This window comes from Zootoca vivipara, chromosome 9, assembly GCF_963506605.1.
Source record: "Zootoca vivipara chromosome 9, rZooViv1.1, whole genome shotgun sequence".
In the NCBI taxonomy this organism is placed as follows: Eukaryota; Metazoa; Chordata; class Lepidosauria; order Squamata; family Lacertidae; genus Zootoca; species Zootoca vivipara.
Window position 1 is genome coordinate 29599396 of NC_083284.1, and position 19507 is coordinate 29618902.

The 19507-nt window shown below is 40.2% G+C and overlaps 1 long non-coding RNA gene across 1 annotated transcript; it reads left to right on the forward strand.

Moving 5' to 3' along the window:
- The first annotated feature begins 3223 nt into the window (after nucleotides 1–3223).
- On the forward strand, nucleotides 3224–8461 carry LOC132592631 (uncharacterized). The gene is made up of 2 exons (XR_009558126.1): nucleotides 3224–3407; nucleotides 4673–8461. It is a non-coding gene; the product is annotated as an uncharacterized LOC132592631 (long non-coding RNA).
- The last annotated feature ends 11046 nt before the right edge of the window (nucleotides 8462–19507 follow it).

The following is a 19507-nucleotide window of genomic DNA, read 5'->3' on the forward strand; positions in this document are numbered from 1 at the left end:
GTACTGTCACTCAAATATAGTCCATTGTGGATAGTGCTACATCTTGGTAAAAGTCTTAGTTATATACAGCCCTGTAAATCGAAGACCTAGTACTCACAGGTAATAACAGACTAGCAGATACAAAAAGCCAGGAATTAGGCCTTGCAGTAAGCCCAGATCCAATTTCTTTCCCCATATCAACTACAGGTAGCCTAGGGTGCTTTCTGATTGTTGGGTTGTTGCTCCTCATGTGTGCATTTCCGCCAGCATTCACATGGCACCATCATTAACATGCTAGCCTATATTCTCCCCTCTTTAATTTGGATTAACCGTTCCTGGGGAATATCTCATAAATTAAGAGAGAGAGAGAGAAAATATCAGTCACTATTTTCAATGACCCCTATGCCAAATCTCAGCAACCCATTTGCAATATTGAGCTCAAAACTGGGAGCACCCACTATTATAGCACAGCAAAGCTATGAAGATTGTGTTATCACAAATTGGTACTGCTCTCAGAGGTCACTGTTCCTAACCATGCAAGATCCATCAATAAAGTAAATAACTGGAAGGGGTAGGAATGCACACCACTAGCCCCACCATAACATTGCCTGCTGGCCCTCCTGCCTGATGTCTTTACGTTGAGTTGAGTATGTGAAAAGGAGTGCCTTTCATGTACATAATAAGATGCCTCATGCCTATTCCTATCATTCTTAGAGGTAGGTGACTAAATTCTGAAGAGCACTTTCACAAAGCTGACCACGCCACATTTTGGTTAACAATTGTAGTAGTAGTAGTAGTAGTAGTAGTAGTAGTAGTAGTAGTAGTCATAGTAATAGTTTGCCAAGGACATAAACAATAGCTCTCTTAAGCTATCAATTAATGGTTGCCCTTTCTCTTACATATGTACTTTTTAGCAATCCAAATGAAAGATCAGGCTAAATGATAGTGCTCTTTTCCAGTCAATTGCCTTTGGTTAAAAGTACAATAAAGTCAATTACCCATTTCCATGAAAGCTTATTTTAAAGGAATGGATATATCATAATAATAAATGACTGCTGGAGAGCTCACCGTTCAATTAGATTCATACTTAAGAATGCTGTTCGAGATGAAATTGTATTTGCATTGGATTTCATGTAACCTTTTACTTGCATTACTTTTATAGTCTAACATGAACCAGCCAGTGTCTGTAGAAGGCAATGATTTTGTACTTAACAAACCACTTACAAGATATATATGGCCAAGGTGGACAATATCTCATGTCCAAATCCTTTTTGTATGTGTGGCAGGTGTGTGTGTGTGTGTGTGTGTGTGTGTGTGTGTGAGAGAGAGAGAGAGAGAGAGAGAGAGAGAGAGAGAGAGAGAGAGAGAGAGAGAGAGAGAGAAATATGAACTTATTCATTTGCCTATTGAAATTATCCTTCCACAATCCAATATATCATGCCCATATTATATCCAACAGAAAAACCCAATGATGTGTTCCCTACAGCTAGCAATAATGTGGTTATTGTTATGTTATACAACTTTACTAGTTGTATTACTAGTAATAGGCAGCAAAAAACCCCAGCATTGTTCCTGGATGCCCAGCTTATATTTTTAGCCCAAAATAGATTTGCCCACCTCTAACTGGTGTGCCAGTCCCTATCTGGCTTATGACCACACATGCCCTTTTATATCCAAATGGAAAGGCATTCTCTGTCTGCAAATGGTGGAAGCAGTGTTGGTGGGGGCAGGGTATAGTCAGGCTAGTTTAAAGGAGGCTGTACCCTCTTTGCATGGTGGGGCAGCTGAATCACTGCAGCTTACTGGGTGCCATTGCCATTCTAAGAGAATTTGGGAGGTGTTCATGGTTGGTTCTGGCACCTCTTTTTCTAGAAAAATAGCACTGGACAGGTGCATGTTTTATCTGTTAAGGTCCTAAATGGAAACTAGCGTAACAAAGGACCACTTTATCCCACAAAAGCCTATTTGGTAAGATCTTCATCAATAGCCTTCCCAGAGCGCATCTACTGACTGAAGTGAGACTGCAGGTGACAGGAAAAATGGCCCTTTTATTTACTGTCCTTTCCCATCCTTCCACTAGACCTCTCTTTTCTTATCGCTTTTAGAAAGGACCTGGAAATGTTGCTTTTTCCCTTCTAGTTTTAATATGCCTTGATGCCTTTGCAATCATGTAAAACGGCGCTGTGGTTAAACCACTGAGCCTAGGGCTTGCTGATCAGAAGGTCGGCGGTTTGAATCCCTGCGACGGGGTGAGCTCCCGTTGCTCGGTCCCAGCTCCTGCCAACCTAGCAATTCGAAAGCACGTCAAAATGCAAGTAGATGAATAGGAACCGCTACAGCGGGAAGGTAAACGGCGTTTCCATGTGCTGCTCTGGTTTGCCAGAAGCAGCTTTGTCATGCTGGCCACATGACCTGGAAGCTATACGCTGGCTCCCTCGGCCAATAATGCGAGATGAGCGCGCAACCCCAGAGTCGGTCACGACTGGACCTAATGGTCAGGGGTCCCTTTACCTTTATTGCTTTAAAGAATGAATTGGCAAACCAGTGTCTGCAGGCACTGGCACATCTGCCGTTGCCTCCTATGGTTGCCTGCAAAAGGTCTCAGTAAACAGCTCCTCATAAATGCACAATATGGCATGCCTACACTGTTTCTGTGTTTTTTTCCTGCTCTTCTAGATATAACAGCCATGTTTTGTTATGCCACGCCCTAAAGCTGCCATTTTGTATTATGCCACATTCCTATGGCAGACATCACACATACCCCTGGCTACCATTTTGTGACTGGCACACACCACACATCCCCTAAATTCAAAATGTGCTCACAGGCTTAAAAAGATTGATGAAGAAACCAGATCTACCAACAGAAACTGTCCTCAGTGAAAACAAAATAAAAAAAAATTCCTTCCAGTAGCACCTTAGAGACTAATTTTGTCATTGGTCTGAACTTTCGTGTGCATGCACACTTCTTCAGATACATCCTCAGTAAATTACAACCAGATACGTCCTCAGTAAATTACAATTTATCCAGGACTCAGAAGTTACCTTGGTAGAACCATTTCAACCTGACCTCATCTGTTCAACACAGAATTTTAAATAGTATAGATATATCTAAACATACTTAGAAAAAATGAATGTCACAGATTCGAAGACACAGTTTTCAAGCCTGAAAGGGTTTCTGCTTACTGTAGCTTGAAATAAATCACTCACATTTTAGTGTTTTCTTCTTGGCTCTGCCCAAGTCCACACTCTCAGCAATTCACTACTTCCTGCAACAATCTAACACCATCCCACTATGAAACAAAAGCAAAACAAGACTGAACAGCTATCTTTCCTGGAATTATATTGCTATTGCAGATGGTGAGTTGATTCGAGTCTCTGAATTCCACAGCATTTTCCATTACTGTGCTTGGCCCCATAGCCACATAATCGTAAGTACAAAAACACTGTCATCTCATTTCCCTTGGCTTAAGTACTGCGATTTGTACCACTCACTAAAATGCAGGCACTTCTCCCCCCCCCCTTTTAAATTTGATATTTCAATACCATCCACCAGCTCTTCTGGCTACTTCAAAAATTTCCCCAGTCACAGTTGCCGTTCCCACCCTATGCTCACTTTTAGGCTGGATTTTTCAGTATGCTGTGCAAGATATAACCATTTCACCACACAATATGAAAGTGTGATTCACTGCCATATGAATACAAGCACATTACTTAAGCTTTGTGCTCAAGAGACATGCAAGTTACATATTCATATCATGCTGAAGCCTTATTAAAATTGTTAGTATTTGACTAAATGGTAAATAGCACCCTTAATTCAACATGAATAGTATGCAAGCAAATTCACATCATTTACTTCATGATTTTATTAGTTTTCTATGCCACCCTTCATCCAAGGATCACAGGGCGGTTTAAAATATAAAAACACAAAAATACACAACATAGTAACAAACAAAAACAATGTCCTCACTGTATTATTTTATTTATTAAGAACTGTGGTGAGCTTGGTGGTGTGGCTTAGCGAGTGGACCTAGGTGAAGCCTACACACACACAGGTTTTACTCTGATCCACTCCCTGGGCATAAAAGGCCAGGCAAATCTCAAATGCTTGTCCTGTGTTGATTGCAATCTCACCTGGGGCTTGCTGCCCGTGATTGCTCTGCACCTTGGGCCTGCAATATTACAACTATGGAATACTATTTTTAATGCTTTGTGGTTGTTAATGTTTTATTTTTAGTGCTTTTGTACTGTATGGGAGACTGATTTGACTGAAAAGGGGCTGAAAAAGTGAATAATAATAATAATAATGATAATAATAATAATAATAATAATAATAATACTGACTGTAAGGGATACTCTTTCAATTAGAAATTCATATTACAGTTATTATCCAATAATAGAACATATAATCTACTGTATTTACTCAAATGTAATGCGCACCTTTTTTAGCCAAATTATGTCACAAAAGTTAGGGCACACATTAGATTTGACGGTGCCAGCAAATACTTCTTTGCTTTCAAGGTTTTGAAAATTGAGGCGCGCATTAGATTCAATGGCGCATTAGATAGCATAAATACAGAAGGTTATTAAACATAATTGCAATTTATTTTTGTATTTGTTGTATTTTACATTATGATTTGGATTTTATGACTGCTTGACAGTCAACTTCCATATTCTGTTTCAATGAATTCTGCAGCTCCACCTTGGACCCTGGCCAACCCAGGAACTGCCAGAATACCCTGAGCGCTGATCCTCTCCTGAGATTTTCCAGCCCATCACTGTCAAGGAGGACAGCCAGCCACAGAGGAAGCATTCAAGTTCTGGCAGCACTTTTCAGACATCCAGCTGCAATATGCATCAAACTGCTATTGATGCAGTCTGATGCAGAAGGTTGGAAGAAGCAGTTGCTGCTGTATGGGTCTCAAAGGATAAGAGCATGCCTACAAGGCAGCTGACTGCAGTCACATTTTGACACTGTAGCACATAATCAGATGTACTGAGTAAGTGGTCCTGGAAAAATCTGGAGCCTTTCCTCTCAGCACGAAATGTGAGAACTTGGCCATGCACTGATTTTGCTTGCAGTTGTCTTCATCAGATGTATGAATTGGATGGAGACTAGCTAGGCTGAAATCCCTTGCAGGCAGTCATAGTAGACCTACTACAGCAAGTAAAACATGTTAAGGACCCATTGCCATTAGTCCATAAGTTCTGTTCAACCAACATCTGAATGGCTCTCTTCATCTAAGGCTGCTGACCTAAGTTAATCACATCTTTTAATATTTCCTAATACTTTAGCAAACAATTCACATTAAAGTGAGTAGGGCTGAATACCTCTTAACTTCTCATTAAACCAAGTTGGGATTGGGTTCTGCAATGAGAAACTGATCCTTTCGTGTCATTGGCCCAGTTTGGGGGAATAATCTTGCCAATAGAGATTCAGCGGGTGCCTTAGGTGCCAACTTTTAAATGCCTGCTGAAAACTTTTTTATCCTGCCAGGCCTATGCAGGCAATTAAGAGTACATCAATCACAATGGTCTGTTGATGTCTGCTTTTAATTTCTTTTTGCCTTTGACATGTTTTTAACATTTTATGATGTTATTGTTTGGTTTTATGTTTTTATACTGCAAACTGCTATGATATATGATATCTATTTATGATACAGCAGTATATAAGCAATTTCTAAATAAATGAATGACATATTTCTTGATGACAATAAGCTGGCCGAGGAAAATAATTATATACAGGGGTACCTTGGTTCTCAAACTTAATCCGTTCCGGAAGCCTGTTCCAAAACCAAAGCGTTCCAAAACCAAGACGTGCTTTCTCATAGAATGTAATGCAAAATGGATTAATCTCTTCCAGACTTTTAAAAACAACCCCTAAGCTAAAAGAGCAATTTAACATGAATTTTACTATCTAATGAGACCATTGATCCATAAAATGAAAGCAATAAACAAATTACTGGAGTCACACAATCAATCAATCAATCAATCAATCAGTAACTGAACTGGGTTCCATAGTCACAAAAAAGCCGCAAAAACAAAAATGCAAAATAAATAGCAAAAACAGACAGACATCAGTGCAACACTCAAAAAAATAGGTGTGGCACTCAAATCGGAAGCATAACACTGAAAACGGAGCATGTTCGGCTTCTGAAAAAAGTCCGCAAACTAGAACACTTACTTCTGTGTTTGCAGTGTTTGGGTTCCAAGTTGTTTGAGTACCAAGGCGTTTGAGAACCAAGGTACCACTGTAGTCCGAACCGTAGTCCATTGAAATATAGGAATGACACTGACCATTTATTTCACTAGCTCACTATTGTCTACAATGGCTGGCAGCAATTCTCCATGGTATCAGACATGAAGGCTTCTCTAGACCTCAGGAGACCTCAGGAAATGAACCTGGGACCTGTAATATGCAAAGCATGATCTCTCCCACTGAGCTATAGCCCTTCAGTAGGAGGACAACCCATAATTATTTACTGTATGTAGCTGCAATGGTTTTGTCCTGACTGTAACATCAACACCACCACTTTATCCTAATACTATAGAAGCACAAACACTATTATAATACTTTACATATTAGATATTTTACTTTCTTGGGTTCCATGATCACTGCAGATGGTGACAGCAGTCACAAAATTAAAAGACGCCTGCTGGAGAAAAGCGACGACAAACCTAGACAGCATCTTAAAAAGCAGAGACATCAACTTGCCGACAAAGGTCCATATAGTTAAAGCTATGGTTTTCCCTGTAGTGATGTATGGAAGTGAGAGCTGGACCATAAAGAAGGCTGTTCGCCGAAGAATTGATGTTTTTGAATTATGGTGCCGGAGGAGACTCTTGAGAGTCCCATGGACTGCAAGAAGATCAAACCTATCCATTCTGAAGGAAATCAGCCCTGAGTGCTCCCTGGAAGGACAGGTCGTGAAGCTGAGGCTCCAATACTTTGGCCACCTCATGAGAAGTGTTGGGAAAGATGGAGGGCACAAGGAGAAGGCGATGACAGTGGACGAGATGGTTGGACAGTGTTCTCAAAGCTACCAACATGAGTTTGACCAAGCTGAAGGAGGCAGTAGAAGAAAGGAGTGCCTGGCGTGCTCTGGTCCATAGGGTCACGAAAAGTCCGACATGACTAAACAACAACAAAGATCTATTCCTGCATATTCAAAGTATTTTCTCATCTCAATCATCCTTACAAGATGCCCACATTATTATGCCCAATATTACACATATGGTGGTGGTGTACTGAGGCTGAAACAATCGTGGCTTTAAAGGCTGCAATCCTATATATCAGGGATAGTCAACATGGTGCCCTCTAGATGTTATTGGGTTACAGTTCCCATCCTCCCTAACCACTGGCCATTGTGATTGGATCCATTGAGAGTTTGAATCCATCAACATCTGGGGGACACCACATTGAGCTATCCCTAATATAAACACTTCCCAAGAAGTAAGTCCCATTGAACTCACTGGGGTTTACCTCTGAATAGACATGCACAGGATTGTATTGTAAGGTAATCAGTGAATGAGCGGCTCAGGTAGGTAAGAGTTGAACCAAGGATTTCCTGGCTTCTGTCACCAAGCTACATCAAACTCTTGTTGGGTCATCTTTGGTGCAGAATGCGAATTGGTATTGAGCCCTATTATTATTATTCTTTTTAAAGATTAAGACATATTAACAATATGATTTGCTGACAGAAATGTTTTATAATATGGGAATATGCGTTACTGATGTGTAGAATTTAAACAGTCATGTAGATTCACATGGACGTTCCTTATTATTTTAGCAAAGTGCAGATGAGACATTAATGTCATCTTGAAGGAGTTTCAGCTTTTGAGATCAAGAGCAGCAGAAAAAGATTTCCAGTTGTTGGGAATCTGAGATTTTAGCAATTTCTATTTATATAATATTTACCACTAGCTGAGGAAAAAGCCCCTTCTCCTGCCAATATCAGGGGAAAATGTCTACATAAATTAAGGCCTAGAACTATTTTGGTTTAGAATTTGTAACAAATCTTCTGGGAACTTAGAAACCTTGTTGTTTTGTGGCATTCCTTCCCTCCCCTAATATGCTCTAATGAATGATATTGAAAGATAAGAAATGTCTGTTTCTGAAAACAGCTGGCTTGGGTTTGGTTCTTTGGAAGTACATTATAAAGTCCTGGTTTAAAACCAAGAAGTTAAATAGGAAGACTTCCAAATCAGTTCTATCCTTCTGATATTAATTAAACTAGTTTATATCTAGAAGAAAGATAAAACTGTAACCAGTACAAAATTACTTGATAGCCACTGTTGCATTTTCAAATACAATGTAAGCATTTAACACCTCAGTTGGCAACAATATTAGTTTGGTTTTAGCTGTATTAGCTCTGCTGACTTCAGCAAGACAATCCATTTAAATCCAAGTACTATTCCATTGTGGACTATGCTGGTAGAATCTGGGACCTCATCCTAAATATATGTTCCTGCAAGTGAACTCTAAGGCTCCAACTACATAGATGTACATTGGTCCCCTCCCCTTATGTAAGCACATATTTTAGGTCCTTCTCCTGTTGCAATCCTATAGCAACCTACCCTAACGCTCTGAACAGGTCTTTGGGCATATCCAGTGGGGCACAGGAGGGTGAGAGGAAAGGGCTGTTTCATAAGCTTTCCAGTCATGTAATTGTTGAATGCAACTGATTCTTTCTTGCATTTTCATTTGTTGAAGAAAGCCACAAGTATTGGGTTGGATCCTAAGAATTATGAGCAGACCTTTTTTTTGCGGAAGTCAACTTTCCCATCTTCTCCATCCTACTGCAGCCCCCTGAAAAGCTGGGACTTTTCCAGATGACCTATTTATTCGGCGCAGTCTCTACTGAGAGATGACTCTAATGTTATGGTACAATTTTTGTACCATATGGTACAATTTTGACCAGGATCTTTGAAGTTAATTCTGGGGTAGTTTGGCCTGTATAATAGTGAATGCCGAGGATTCCCTCTTTACTGTATGTTTTAGAATTATAACACATATGGGTGGTCTATATGGTTTTTATTCTTATATATGCCAATAAAGGTGTTGAATTGAATTGAATTGAACTGGCGATTTGCTTGCGGAACATTTTACACATCTTTCCTCTAGTCATTCACTCATCCCACACTTTTCGGTGCATTTTCCATTAAGTTTCCAAACCTCAAGGAGTCCAATTCTCCCCCCACCCCAAGCGGATTAGAGGAACAGAACCCATTAATTCACTTTAATTGCACAATCCTAGGCTGTGTACACACCAGACTTTTAAAGTGCATTTAAAGTACCTTTCCCCCACCCAAAGAGGGCACTGTAGTTTGTTAAGGGTGCTGGGAACTGGAGCTCTGTGAGGGGCTAAACTACAGTTCCCCAAATTCTTCTTCTTCTTCTTTTTTTGAGATGCAAAAAAAAATGCTTCTCATCTATGTGCTTGAATCCCTCCCAGGCAATGCTCAAAGTTTTGAACTATCCTTAGTGTGGGATATGGCACTTGAGAAAGGAATTGAGATAAATCAGGGGCACCCCCTTGTATGCGTAGAGTGTATTTCCCACTCTCACAAGAGGCCCTTTGGAGTCAACCCAATGACTGCATATATAGCACATACTGAGAAGATTAGTATAATCCATGACAAAAAGAAAAACACCAGCACTCTTCAGACTAATTAGACCTCTTATACATTACTATTTTCTGACAGTAGTTGGAACTCCAGCTGTATGCCACCAGTTGAGTTAACTCCTTTGAGGAGTGTTGACATGACCAAGAACTGCGGTGGATATCAGCAATCATTATAACTACTGCTCTGAACGGGAACGTGTCATATCGCTGAAAGGGAATCCCATAATATGCATGTCTAATATTAACTCCCTTGAGAATGAGGTGCAGCAGTATATCAAGAGGAATTATAGTTCTCTTGATTTATTCTTCACAGTGATAAGAGACAACTAATAGTTGTTGTTTTTTAAAAATTGCCATTATTGATATTTGGTTCTATAAGTAGGGCCTGGAGGAGTTGTCCACATAAGCAGTGTCTGAAAGTTTCAGGGAAGACTATTGTTGGATGAGAAGGACTGATGTGATTGTTTCCAACTATTAACATGAGAACAGGAGGGGCTGCGCCGCAAAGAAGCAGCTCTTGTGCTGCAGGAGTATGTACGAATGTGGCCTAAATTAAGGGAATTAAACTGTGCATGAAGCATACCAAATCATGCACTAACATTACTTCTCAGTGGTGCCTAGAAACTAATTTAAAGACATGGTTCTTTCTTGTATTCATAGCACTCCAGAAATCTGCATTGCAGGGGTTGCGCTATATGACTTTTGGGGTCCCTTCCCACTTCCAGCTCTACTATTCTGTGAAACTATATAAGGAATTGCTTGCTTCCCCTCACTTCAAAATTCACTGCATGTAAAATGATATACAATGGAGAGGTTTTGAATAGCCATCCATTTTGGTTAAACAAGTTGGAGAAGTGTTTTTAAATGCTGCTTCTATCATGTGGAATGTCACCACCATATAGAAGCAATTTCCCCCAAATATGAGGGGTTTGAAACATTTGGATCAACGCTAACCATCCTTGCACTGAGGCCTCAGTTTGCTGTTGTGTTTTCATATTGGAGTTCCTGGCCATTGGTTTCTGCCCTGGTTCCTTTAAGCCAACACTCACATCCTATCCCCCTAACTGGTTTCTCTTCTTACCTTCCTTGTCCACTTCATGGATTTACTTTCAAATGCCTCCAAGGTCTAACTCCTTTATAGATAAACTTATCTTCTTTCTGCATATAGTCTTCCTTGGACCTGTTCCTCTATGGGATGGATGGGTAAGCTGTGGCCCTCTGGATGATGGGCTCCACCAGCCCCACCCAGCATGTCAGGGATGATGGGAGTTGTAGTCCAATAACAGCTAAAGGGACATCCCTGTTCTATGGCTATCAAGTTTCTTTTTAAAAAATTCCTTCAGTAGCACCTTAAAGACCAACTAAGTTTATATTTTGGTATGAGCTTTCGTGTGCATGCACACTTCTTCAGATACACACGCATGCACACGAAAGCTCATACCAAAATATAAACTTAGTTGGTCTTTAAGGTGCTACTGAAGGAATTTTTTTATTTTGCTTCGACTCAGACCAACACGGCTACCTACCTGTAACAAGTTTCTTTTTGGTTTAACTACTGTATTCCATGCCTAGCTCCCTTTCCCCTTAAGTTTCATTCAATTGGAATGCCCTTCCACCGGACAGCCAACTCTCTTTCTCTGTTACTGCACTGTCAAGTATTTCAAGACACGACTATTTTCACTGGCTTTTCTCTGTTTTAAGTCACTTAAATAACACAGATGGAGGCCAGAGAGAAAAGAAATACTGATTACACTTTACTGAGGAAACTGAATAAAAGCAGAAAAAGGAACAGAGAGGTTTCTCTCTTTTTTACCTCCTGCCCTGTACATAGCAGGTAGATATTCAATTAAACATACAGAGCAAAACTCCCTCAGAACTACACAGCCAATTAGAGCATATGCAACCTCAATAAACATGCTACTCAGCTGGGTTGCTGAAGAACATCTCCCCCTTCCCCCACTTGGCTAGTTGATGTCAGCACTAATAGAATTACCCCTTTAATTCCACATAGAATAATCTCTGCTGTTGTTCTTTAGAAACTTTCAACTAATGCTGCTTTCCTTTCACTTCATTGTTCTTCCCTTCCTAATGTGTCTTGTCTTTACATGAAAGGGAGGCCTACTTTATTCTTAACTTTCGTACTTCTAGGTCATTGAATATAAATATTATTTATATTTATGTGTCTCTTTGTTGTCTATTTTGACTGATTTGTACTTTGACAATAATAAAAGCAATATTTAAAAATATTAAAAATAAAATATCTAATATATGGAAAAACTGCACAAAGGAACATTGGCTAACCATTAAATTAAGCTGCAATGATAGCATCTGAAATGCAGTTTCATTGTAATGGCAATTAAAATCTGCTGAAGAAATAGTTTTCCATAATTTTCAAACGACAAAAGAGGCGGCTGCCTAAAACAGTGGCACATTCTTCCTGAGCATGTAGTACGTGTTGCAGCACGACTATATGTTTCTATTGCTCACTCTTTATTCTGCAAATAATTGGTAATTATACATTGTCTGGAGCTATAAGCACTGTTAATTTATCATTGTCAAAGAGGGATTTGAAAGATTGAGCTATTTGTAAAATGTAGTTGGCAGAATTATAAACTAATGTCTCAGGAATCATCAGGGTTTTTTATTTATTTATTTTAAAGTCCTCATTTCCTTAGGAAATGACAGTATGCAAAGCTGTAACTTTTCTGTTTCCACTGCAGAATTGCCTTTTATTGGTGTTTCAGTAAAGTTGCAATTGCCTACATGAGTTTTAGTTAATGTGGTCTGAGGTTGTGGACAAAATTCTTGTAGTTTCCAGTTCTATGAGACTTGTTCAACCTGGCTAGTTTTACCAGAGAACTTATTGAATCCTTTCTAAAGGAGAGATTTACTTTTTAGGATACTTGATAGATCATAGGTTCTCGTCAAATACTGGTCAAACAGGACTTTTCTTCCATTGTTGTTGGATTTTTTTTGGACGGGGGGGGGGATGTTTTGGGGTGCCAGAACTCACCATGAACACCTCCCTTGTTCTCTTGGAATGGCAATGGCACCCACCTGAGAGGTGCCGGAACTGAGTTCTGGTGAGTTCTGGGTGAAAAAAAGCCCTGATTTAAATGTTTGCAACTTTGTGCTTCTGAAGGATACTGTTTGCAGAATGTTGTAGGATCAATTGTCCTTTGTTTTATTAGTTTTTAATATTAGTCAATAATTCTTACTATTTCAATTATTATTACTCATTGTTATTAGGTCTGTTATCACTTATGATAAAGTTCCTTTGTCCTAGTTAGCCTCTTGGCTCACATAAATAATGTGAAACAGATAAGGCAAGGAGGGAATCGGAGTGGGCAGGATGACATTGGAATGGCTGTTCTATACTGCATTTCTGTACAACATTGGAAAGTCCAAAAAGGGCTAGCTGTATATTGGTGTGTGTGTGTGTGTGTGTGTGTGTGTGTGTGTGTGTGTGTGTGTAAAACTAGAATTTACTTCATGTGTGTATTCTTTTTTAAAAATGGTAATAACAAAAATACAGTTTAAGTACATTCTTCTGTGTGTACTGCATGTACATGTAGACAATATTTACATAGATTTTGCACCCTGAACAACATTCTTTTGTTATTAAACAAAGTTATGCCGGTTAAATTGTGGTCTTGGCTAAACACCATGGCCAAATTTTCATATCCCACTTGCCAGAATTGATTTATGACTTGCTAGCTGGTTTTCTGATGATTTTGGAGGAGGGTGGTTTGCTCAATTACAAATGCACCCCTCCACTGTTTGCCGTTCATAGCTGCATGTGAAAAATAGACCCAGATGCAAAGGAAAGTGATCCATCATGTAGCTAAAGGATTGCCAATGAGGAGTAGCACAGAGGACCCCTCATTTCCCACAAATAGCTATGCATGTTTTGCAAAATGGAGGTAATGTTGTCCTAATACCAGGGAATAATGGTGTCCCCCAATAGCATTTTTAGCAGTGGTTACTCATAGTAACAAAGTACCAATGCTTTTAGCCACAGCATGAGGCAGCATACTTCAGTTGTCCTGGCAGCTTCTTCCTTTGTTGGTTATTAAAGTGATCCTTTATGAATGAAAACAGTGATAATAAAAAGGAGTAAATGTGCATCATGCTGTGAACAATTTCCTGCCGCTCTGACTGATCTACTTCAATAGCCCTTGCAGTGGTGGCTATTTGCTTTGAAAGGCAAGTTATGAATGCAGAACTTATGAGCTCACCATGGTGACCTTTTCATGTTCTCTCTGTTAATGCCCAGAAGCTGAGTGTTTTATTTTGTATATGAAAAAACTGCAACCTTTGGGTAATGTAAGGGAAAATGAGAGTACAGAGAGAAAATTAGCTGCTTCCTAACTACATAGAATGTCTGTCTTGTACCTTTCCATCTGAAAAGCATTCAAATCATACTTTTGCGTCAACACATAAAATGGTATTTGGGAAGAAAGCAGTGGGAGTGAACTTCAACCCAGTAAACAGTTTGTTTTAAGCAAAGTTTTTGTTTCTAAGCCTGTCAAGTCCCGCTTATGAAACATACCTGTATATACTGCTTTGCGACTTTAGCTCACATAGGCAGTGTGCACAAAACATTTAATGCAACTCACAAAAACAATTTAAAAACAAATTTGGGTGTTCTTTTGGTTGCCAACAAACCTAGATCTAAGTTAAATTGCTTCACACTTCACCCGTCCAATGAATATAGCAACTATTATCAATTATTATTAATCAGTTCATATCTATACCACTTTATATTTTTAAGAAAAAGTCTCAAAGTAGTTTGCAGCACATTAAATAGAACATTACCAGAGAAAGTCAGATATAAAGTATAGTGTCAAGGCAACATAATCAACAGGAAATTAAAATATTATCTTAAAAATTACAAAATAAAACATTACTAAATGAAGTCAAATATAAAAATGCACATTTAAAACAGCAACATTAACAAGAGAATGAAATAGTATCATATGCGCAGAACATATCTGCTGCTTTTGCTGCCATTCCTGCCAATTGTGGTTCCTAGCTTGGGCTCTATGACCTGGGTCTGCATTAAGAGTCAGCCAAGCATCTTCAACAGCCACAGTTTTTGTAGCTGGGGCCACTTCCAGACCAGGTATTTATTATTATTATTATTATTATTATTATTATTATTATTATTATTATTATTATTAGACTTTATATACTGCATTATTATTATTATTATTATTATTATTATTATTATTATTATTATTATTAGATGACTATATCTTTTCTCACGAGGAAGCCTATTCAGCATAAGGGAATTTCCCTTAAAAGAGGGGAGAACTTGACAGCTATGCTCAGGGTGCTTCACAGAACAATGGCAATATACAAAACCACAAAAAATATAATCAAAATAAAAACAACCCAATACCCCCCCCCCCAAAAAAACCCCACCATATTGTAAAAGGACATAGGATATAAAAAGGTCTGCAAGGCAGGAATCAGGCCTTCCAGGACTCACAGCCCAGGTGGTCTACCATACCTGGGAAGACGATTCACTGAAATGAACATGCCCCTCTTTCCCTTTCTTATGCTTCTGAAAACCTTCAAGCTTCCTCATGCCTGTTGATGCTACCTTCTTCTTGTGTGTGGAAAGTGCCATTTTGGCTATGTAATGATAGGCACTCAGGCAATGAGTTTGCTATCAGTATGCATGATGATAATAATTCCCTGCATGGTCAATGGACTTAGCACTATTGACTTAGAAGTAGTTTACCACCATCACTTGTGCAGTACAGTGGTACCTCGGGTTACAGACGCTTCAGGTTACAGACTCCGCTAACCCAGAAATAGTACCTCAGGTGAAGAACTTTGCTTCAGGATGAGAACAGAAAACGTGTGGCGGCGGCATGGCAGCAGCGAGAGGCCCCATGAACTGAAGTGGTACCTCAGGTTAAGAACAGTTTCAGGTTAAGAACGGACCTCCAGAACGAATTCTTAACCTGAGGTACCACTGTATGTTTACTTGGAAGTAAGAGCTACTCTGCTCAGGACCATTTCCATGTTAAGTATATATAGGAATGTAACTCTCTGTGTTTGTACTACAAAACATAGATTTGATATTGCCTCCAACCCCTTTCCTAACCTAAGTTAGACTGCTGTTTTTCTTTTTTGAAAGCAGCTTTCCAAAGACAGATGTTGCTTATAAAGCTGAACTCTTATCAGGCCATCAGCCAAATCAGAAAGAGATAATCATTTCAATTGTCTTCCTTCTTGGAGTGAGCCTCTTGATTTTTAAAAAGTGAGTTAGTGCATTCCTAACAAAACTGTTGGGGATGATCAACACATGTATGAGAAGTGGGGGTAAAAAAATCATTTTGATATATGTGATCTGGTGGTGACTTTTCTAGGATACAGAAGATGTCCCTGTTGTTCAGAGAGACTAACTTTGGCAGTTACAAAGTAATAGCTTGCCTTTTGTTTGTTGTTGTTGTTTAGTCGTTTAGTCATGTCCAACTCTCCGTGACCCCATGGACCAGAGCACGCCAGGCACTCCTGTCTTTCACTGCCTCCTGCAGTTTGGTCAGACTCATGTTGGTAGCTTCAAGAACACTGTCCAACCATCTCATCCTCTGTCATCCCCTTCTCCTTGTGCCCTCCATCTTTCCCATCATCAGGGTCTTTTCCAGGGAGTCTTCTCTTCTCATGATGTGGCCAAAGTATTGGAGCCTCAGCTTCAGGATCTGTCCTTCCAGTGAGCACTCGGGGCTGATTTCCTTAAGAATGGATAGGTTTGATCTTCTTGCAGTCCATGGGACTCTCAAGAGTCTCCTCCAGCCTTTTGTTAGACTGGTATTAAATGTAAGGATGGAAAAACCTGCTCTTTTATATGAATTGGTTGAGTCATTAAAAATCCAATGCCTGCTATTTTCTAAATTCACTTGCCCCAGTTCATATTACCGTACCTCTATACATATTTAGTCAAAAGTAAGTTTCCCACTGAATGGAATGGGTTTTCCACCAAAGTAAGTGTATATGAGACTGCAGCCTTTAAAAAGCCATCTTATGTAATTATTCTGGAGATATTCAGACCCACTAGGAAGAAGGTGCTTACCGTACATTTCGGCACCTTTCAGGACTATCTCTTTAGCTGACTTGGATTGCCTAAAGTGATTAAATGCTTATTAGCTCTACAACATCCCATTGACTCCTCCCCACCCCCCTCCACACACATGGCCCAGAGGAAAGATCAACAGATTGTGTCTAACAAGCTGACATTCAGGCTACATTAAGCACCAGTGGTCGCTTGCATAACAGGGCTTGTCAATGATTTATAAACTGGGCAGACAGAGCACCAAGCAATTTCTTGCTCAAAACAATCAGTTACTCATTACTTCATTGTTTCAGCAAGTTTATTGTTTTACCTATAATGCTGGCCTTAAGGATGTCACTGCCCCACTTTGGCATATGCAGAGGGATGCGGTTGCCTACCCCTGTCTAAATCACTCCTTCTAATAGCAAACTTGGGTGCTGAGTGTTGCTGACAGAAATGAACCCATAATGGGGCCAGTAAGAAATAAGAGGAAAGTAAATCATACCTTGGTTTAAGTACGCTTCGGTTTGAGTACTTTCAGTTTAAATACTCCGCAGACCCGTCTGGAACGGATTAATCCACTTTCCATTACTTTCAATGGGAAAGTTTGCTTCAGGTTAAGTACGCTTATGGTGCTGGAGGAGACTCTTGAGAGTCCCATGGACTGCAAGAAGATCAAACCTATCCATTCTTAAGGAAATCAGCCCTGAGTGCTCCCTGGAAGGACAGATCGTGAAGCTGAGGCTCCAATACTTTGGCCACCTCATGAGAAGAGAAGAATCCTTGGAAAAGACCCTGATGTTGGGAAAGATTGAGGGCACTAGGAGAAGGGGACGACAGAGGACAAGATGGTTGGACAGTGTTCTCGAAGCTACGAACATGAGTTTGACCAAACTGCGGGAGGCAGTGCGAGACAGGAGTGCCTGGCGTGCTATGGTCCATGGGGTCACGAAGAGTCGGACACGACTAAACGACTAAACAACAACAAGTACGCTTTAGGTTAAGTACGGACTTCCAGAATCAATTACACTCATACTTTGGGTTAAGTATGCTTCAGGTTGAGTACTCCACGGACCCGTCTGGAATGGATTAATCCACTTTCCATTACTTTCAATGGGAAAGTTCGCTTCAGGTTAAGTACGCTTCAGGTTAAGTACAGACTTCCGGAACCAATTGTGTACTTAAACCGAGGTACCACTGTATCGTGTCAGTAAGGTAGGTAGGTAGGTAGGTAAGTAAAGGACCCCTGGACAGTTTAGTCCAGTCAAAGGTGACTATAGGGTTGCGGCGCTCATCTCACTTTCAAGCCGAGGGAACCAGCGTTTGTCCACAGACAGCTTTCCGGATCATGTGGCCAGCATGACTAAACCCCTTATGGCACAACGGAACATTGTGACGGAAATGAGAGCGCACGGAAACACCATTTACTTTCCTGCCACAGCGGTACCTATTTATCTACTTGCACTGGTGTGCTTTTGAACTGCTACCGGTAGGTTGGCAGGAGCTTGGACAGAGCACCAGGAGCTCACCCTGTCGCATGGATTCAAACTGCCGACCTTCCGATCAGCAAGCCGAAGAGGCTCAGTAGTTTAGACCACACTGCAACCCGCATCCCTAAAGTATCAGTATGCCTAGATGGACTCCAGGTTTTGCAGAAGTACAACAACAACAACAACCAGCCTAAGTGGCAATCCTTCCCACTCATACAGTCCAATAAACACGCTCGGTAGCCATAGAATATTGAGTGTCCTATGGAAAACCAGTGGTCCAGCTTCTAAAAGGCACATCTTTTAGAAGACATCTGAAGGCAGCCGTTCAGTTTACAATAGTTGATGTTTTATTGTGTTTTTAATTTTGTTGGGGGCTACCCAGAGTGGCTGGGGCCAACCCAGTCAGATGGGCAGCATATAAATAATAAAATACTAATACTAATTAAAAACAGTGGTCCTAATAAGACTTCGTTTCCAGACCCTTTATCACCTTGGTCACCCTCCTCCACACATGTTCCAGCTTGTCAATATCCTTCTTCTACAATATGTAAGTTCTTAGAAAGAAAGTACCTCTGCATTTTCAGGAAGCACCTGGAGTCTTCGCTAGCTTCAAGGTGTTTACATGTGAATTCATTGCTTATAGCATATTGTTGGAAAATTGCCTACTTAGTAAACAACCAGACGTTTAAGTAGTTTATCCTAAATATTTCTAAGGCCAGATAATGATTGCCAGATCCCTGTTTTCCGGATAACGGCACAGATAATGCATCACATGAAATTATGGCACTCTTGTCTTTGAGTCTCTCCCCCCCCCCCCGAAAACAAATTTTTTTTATTCATAAAGAGTTTGAACGTGCATGTCCTGTTCTGCATCAGTATGTAGCATAAACATTCCTTGTTACTGAACAAAGACAGAATGGGGGAGGGGGAAGAAACTTGTGGCTGTAAGACGTGCCTTATCGAAAGCCGTCTAGGCTTTTGCATTCCGTTTCCTTTCGATAAGACTCTTGTGCTGAGCTGGCCTTCAGAAACGAGCCCAAAGGGCTGCCTGCTAAGTTTACACAAGAAAGGAAGCAATCAATTTGGGACTTACTGAATGAGCCCTTATCATAGTCACTTCCTCACCATTGCTTCACAAGCTAAATATGTTATGTTCAGGAACCATTTCAAAAGTGTCACTGCACTGCTCCCTGGGTTTTGTGAAAGAGAACTGCTTCAAGGATACCAAGCATTTGCCTAGATTGCAGGCTGAATAGAAACCCTGGACTGTGACTTGAAATGCCTCAAGCAGCACATATTTGTGTTGTGGGTAGATTCAGAGGTGTAGGAAGGTCAAGTGGTACCCTGTG